This window comes from Branchiostoma belcheri, unplaced genomic scaffold (assembly GCF_001625305.1).
Source record: "Branchiostoma belcheri isolate BF01 breed outbred unplaced genomic scaffold, Haploidv18h27 scaffold7, whole genome shotgun sequence".
Taxonomy (NCBI): Eukaryota; Metazoa; Chordata; class Leptocardii; order Amphioxiformes; family Branchiostomatidae; genus Branchiostoma; species Branchiostoma belcheri.
Window position 1 is genome coordinate 5,043,325 of NW_017804353.1, and position 6,000 is coordinate 5,049,324.

Sequence of the window (6,000 nt, forward strand, 5' to 3'; positions counted from 1 at the left end):
GCTCCTTGCTTCTACTACATGCACAATGCGGTGTAACTTCTAGATTATCTGCAATGCGATGCGGTCCGCAAGGTGCCGTTTTTGCAGAAATGCAACCGATGGTGGATGTTACAGCACTGTGCACTGGGTTTTCTGTTCAACGTGAGAGCTTAAAAAAATCCCCATTGATATATACAAAACACAATATCAAACTTCACTGTCAGAATAGTGTTAACCTCCAGGAGAAGTCTGGGTGCCAGACACACTATACTAGGCATGTGAGCTATGCTGCACATCTGGCCGCTGTTCTAGACGTGAGTCCGTCCTGAGCCTATGTTCCCACTATGTGTGAACAGGTGATCACAAGGCTTATATATAATGCTGATTCCAAAGTCCTGATACTCGTACGTGTGATACCCCTACATGTAAGACGTAATGATCCAACCAGATGTGATAATCCTGGTTGCCTAGCATGTCTCAGTGGCACACGTTTTTCTCAGTTCACATTACAACATGTGCAAAACGCGCACCTATAAAGAAACTACTCTCCAAGCAGAGGTTGTGGGGAATGATCGTTACCTTTTCATATATGGCCGTTTTTTTTGTCCTGATCCCCGTCGGTGGCTAATGGAGCTTCTCTGGCTAATGGATACTGCCTGGCCAATTTGATACTGTCTTTTTTGCCACCGATAGGGATCTGCTTGGAGATTAAAGAAACATCACGAAAACACCACATGCACAAAAAGACGTGCAAAACAGACTCGTCTCAAACATCTGCTTGAAGATTACAGATTACAAAATGCCCGCCACAGATCTTGGTAGTGCAGGAAAGGGCAAGGCTGTATATATTTAACACTATATTGACAGGCGAAGGCACGTTTCTTTCCACAATCCACCTCCATTCGTGATGGCTGTTTATTTACAAGGCAAACCTTGGTCAGTCTGTATGACCGATTAAGTGGTACAGCGCTGGACAGATCTGGACTCACTCTATGACAAGACCTCTTTCCACATTTCAATTCACTGACACGAAAATATCAGACCAGCCGTAGGTGTATCAAAGTTTGTGAGAAGTTGGTGATTACGCTGTTAGGTACATTGTATTCCTGGTATCTCCGTAGTGTGTGTGGATGTCCTTATTTTCCACACTTTACGACCGTCTAAACAAACTAATTGTCACCCTATTTCAGTCATTACCTGATAGCGGACAGACAATCAAAGGAACGCGATGCAGCAATACAGCCGATAAACACAATGTGAGGTTTAGACAGGTGCAAAAACTTATGTTCTGATTCAGACGAACACAGTGAATAAAACAATCAGAAGTTCCACTGCAGTACGCTCACAAGCCGCTAGGGACCCAAATCTAGCCATTTTGTGGTCTTCAGGATCTACCCACACAACAAAATATGAAGACAATCCATCAAAGCATTCTTGAGGTATCGTGTTTTCACACTTAGACACACATACATTCACAAACGAACGCCACCGAAAACATATAGTACATAACCGTCTTGGCGAAGGTACTGAGAGGAACTAAGGGTGCTAAAACTGACCACTCACCTGGAAGAAAATCGAAAAGAAAAACTATTGTCACAGTGTTTTGATTAAACATAGGGCGCGCATAGCCAACTCATTTTTACAGTCTGGAACTTTAAAGCTTTCTTAATGAATTAGTGTTTTAATGGTTCTGAAAACGCATGACAAAGATTGATGTGGACAATCTCCTTCGTTTGGTTTTTCATTTGTCCCCTGCGCTTTAGTAGGACCAGTTCATTTCGAGTTCAACCTTGTCCACATCTGTCCTGTTTCGACGTGGTGGGCGATTGAGACAGTTTCTCACCATACCAGCAGCTCTGAACATTGATTTAGCCCACATTGGAGGGTAATGTCACATAGAGGCGTTCCAGCATTGAGACAGAACTAGAACAACCCATGAACCATCGCGAGAGGGCAGGTTAGTCCAAACACTGATGCCTCATCCGAGAGGAGCAAACTCCAGAGACGTGAACCGCATCAATTGGGATACGGAGCAGAATAGATGGTTGATTTTGTCTTATTACCTTCGCCAAGAAGGTTATGTTTTCCGTTGCGTCAGTGTGTATGTGTGTCGGTAAACATGATAACTCGAGAAGGCTTACGTGTATTGCCCTGATATTTGGTAGGTCTTTTTGAGACCTCGATGTGATGAGATTTTAAGCCCCCTAGCGGCTTTTTATGGAAATGCATCGGAACGTCCAGTTTTGATATCTCGTGGTCTGGACATGTCAGGGTTACGAATTTTGGGTGGTGAATGCCTCTTTTACTAAGAAAAAGAAGTGACGTGAAGCTTATTTCGAACTTTTTGTACCGACGGTTTTCTTCATACTAGTCGTTCTTGGGGTTTTTCTCTGAGGCGAAAGACGACCACTACCAGAAAGACGGTCTAAAAAGACGTAAAAATCAAACAGGACCCGTTGAACTCCTTTGGTATGTCTTTCTTGTCAAAATCTACTCTTTCCAGCCGCATCCCGGAGCCTGGTAGAGGCTAGCTATAATATATCGCAGCTCACATCTGTTCCAAGATTAGCTGCTATCCAGGTGGGAAGGTTAATCGGTGGATCTGTCATGGACCAAGGAGAGGCTGCCGTAAATATTTCCGAGAGAACGTCTCATGTCCGCTCGCCGGGCCAGGTGACGATGGCCAGAGGGGGTATTGGGTTTGTTGACTTTGGTCTACAGTGTATCACGGACCAAACAAGCGGAGCTCCAAGGATACAACCTTCGAGCTGATAAAGTCTTGATTGTTGTCTTGGCTTCTGTCAGTCTGAATCTGACTCTTCCGAAAATATTTTCATCAGGTTGGTAAAACTTAAGAGATATGGGAATTCTTTTTACACAACCAAAGAGTCTCACCTCGCTGACGTTTCGGTGTCTGTCAGACACCTTCTTCAGAGCTTCTGACTGGAGTACTGCATCTCGCCGCTATATGTAGCCGATGTAGGTGAACCGGGACGAGGGGGGGTACAAACTAAGCCACGTTTGGGATAGTGTTCTCGCCGCAAAAGCGCCACCTACATCGGCTACATATAGCGGCGAGATGCAGTACTCCAGTCAGAAGCTCTGAAGAAGGTGTCTGACAGACACCGAAACGTCAGCGAGGTGAGACTCTTTGGTTGTGTAAAAAGAATTCCCATATCTCTTGAATCTGACTCTTTGGTCCCCGGTCATATCTTACCTTTCAGATCCCCATGTTGTTAATACAAGTAACAGACACCGTCCTGTTGCGATCAAATTGTTATTGAGGACCGTCAAAATGGTTGGGGGTCCACGAAATAACAATATAACCTTTTTTGTACATTCATGCCATATCAGGCTTAGTGCAGGTCAACAGATGCAGAGGTTTATAGTACAGACAGGAATTCTGATACTTATCTAATAACATTATCTCTAAAACTACTCTAATACAGAGGTTCGGCTTCTTTTGGTCTCTCAAGTTGTGATGTTAAGAATAATAACAACTGAAGACCGTGATACAAGAAAAGATGAACCAAGACATGAGCAGAGACAACTGCAATTTTGTTCAGTCACCATCACGGGGTGTTACGGAGGAGGCGGCGGTCCTCGCCCAGGTGTGAGACCCACTTACGTCACAGCCAATCTACCTGTCGGTACTCTGACTCAGGACGGAAGCAGATTTAAACTGAAAACAGGTGAATGTCGAAGTAAACGACTCCGTGTGTGGGTTACACTTACACATGAAGGCGAGGGTAGCATGCAGCCATGGTGAAGATGTATTACAATTTGAAAGGTAATCTATGAGTCAAAATAGATTAAAATCGCGATACGGAATCCCCTTTTTTGTGTGTTGAACTTGGTTTCCGGACCACTCAACGTCACGGAAAGCCTGGCTGAACCTGTAGTGTCGCAAGTGGGCGGTAATGTCCCCCGTATCCATCAGATATCTGACAGCACAGGAAATAAAACGTCTAACCTTCCATTCCACCGGCCATGTTGGGAAGTATCACGTCTGCACGCCTACACAGTCTCAGGCACAGGTGCCCGACAATAAATCTGTCACCACAACTTGAACTTTATCTTTGCTTTTAGCCATACTAGGGAGCAATAACAACATGTAGACTACTCAAGTAGTTAACTAAGCAACTACCTAGCTAGTTCAACAATAAGAGATTCATAGTAGCAGTTGTCAAAATAAAAAAAGAAGAGTAGGACGAAAGGGCAAAGCAATATAACACATTTTGTGGCATATTTAGTCTACTATTTGGCAGGATCAGTGCCAGGCCCTGGACTGGTATTTCTGCTTGGCTGTTATCGATGACGACTGTTACGTAACAGTTGGGTGTTTTTAGTCGCCTTGTGGCATAAATCGTTTTAATAGTCCCCACAGCAGACGAAAGTTATGTAATCTGGAATCCTGTAGTTTCTCAACTTCACTGTTTATGACTACGTGTGGGCATGAGCTTTACATCTCACTTAGGAGCCGCGAACCTGCGGTCCTGTTGCGTTAGGTTGCCATCAATAACTACCGCATCAGACAAAAATGCACTTTGCCTTTTCCCGCCAATTCTGACGTGTGACAGAATGCAGACTATTTTGGCTGGACCGTGTGTTTTCAAACCCCGCCAAATATTTCTTGACACTCCTTCAAGTAACGTATTGCCCAACAGGTGCAGACTTCCTTCCGTCCAGACGTCTTGAGTTTAACAACACTTAACTCTGGGACAAAGAACGTGCGAAGGTTAAAGAAGCAAACAGCTTTTAGACGACATTGAGACAGTCCCAGTGTAAATACTGAAAATCCTCACTGCTTTACTTTCTATGGAATGAGACTTAAAAGAAACTACAATACAGTCGGAAGTTCGAACTGAATAATGTCTAAGTGGTTCTAAATTCTAAATGACATAGCTCCATAGATTTTATCTCGCTATGCATTTGGTATCTAATCATGTAGATCATTCAAGCAAATCGTAAACTAATTTCAGCCCCACAAAAAAACGAATGACTCCAAGCACCGAATATTCTTGGAATGTGCCTTGTCACTGCGGGTTGTTGAACCTAACAGGTGATGGGAATTCGAAGATGGACGCTAAGAAGATTCAGGACGGCAGAAACTTTCACTTTGCCGTGTTGTACAAACAAACAACGGGCGGTGTAGCTTTCCCGGTGTGTGACACAGTTGGCTCAGGTTGCCACTGAGAGGAATGTGTTTGTTATTCCTGAGTACGGCCGACAAAAGGTACAATAGGACCTTAAACAAAGTACGACGGAGAACATGAGTTGCATACAATGCTCGTATTTTTCCAAGGTCTAGAGTTGTCAGAGGGAAAAGTGGTTCCTTTGTAGTTTTTACTACAGATGCTGCATGAAAGCCATTACTGCATATGTAACCGATGTGGAATTCACCGGGTTCTTTTAGGATGCTGCACGGGAGACTAACTACAGGGCTAGCAAGAACACACGCAGGACACAGGCATTGCCGTTACGCACGCACGGGAGACGATGGGCTGGGACAGTCTTCTCTGTAACCTTCTCGCGAGCTGTCCCTGTCTCAGACTGTCTTCTGACTGAGCTCCCAACCCACCGAACACCCAGCTTTTATTGTCAAACCACAGACAGGACACATATTGCAATGCAGACAGTCGTCTAGCAAGGGGAACAACACAATATTTCGCACCCATACGACATGTCCTTGATGTTCCTATCATCAAAGCCTCGAATTAGCATAACCAGATTATCATACTGGTCACAAAAACTACAAAGACGATGGCCTATTACATTATACATAAATGTGTCATTTTCAACCCCTTACACCCACCCCTATTTAAATGCGAGCCGTCCCGGCGAGCGTACAACAGCTTCCTTTTTTTTTTACATAAAAGAACAAATTTGATAACTACTGCAAAACTTATATAAAAATACATATTAAAACAGGATACAAATAATACATATGATACACTACAAATAGGAATGGAGGACATTGTTTCATAGAGAGTTCAGAGTTTGTCAGGTCGTCAGGGATTC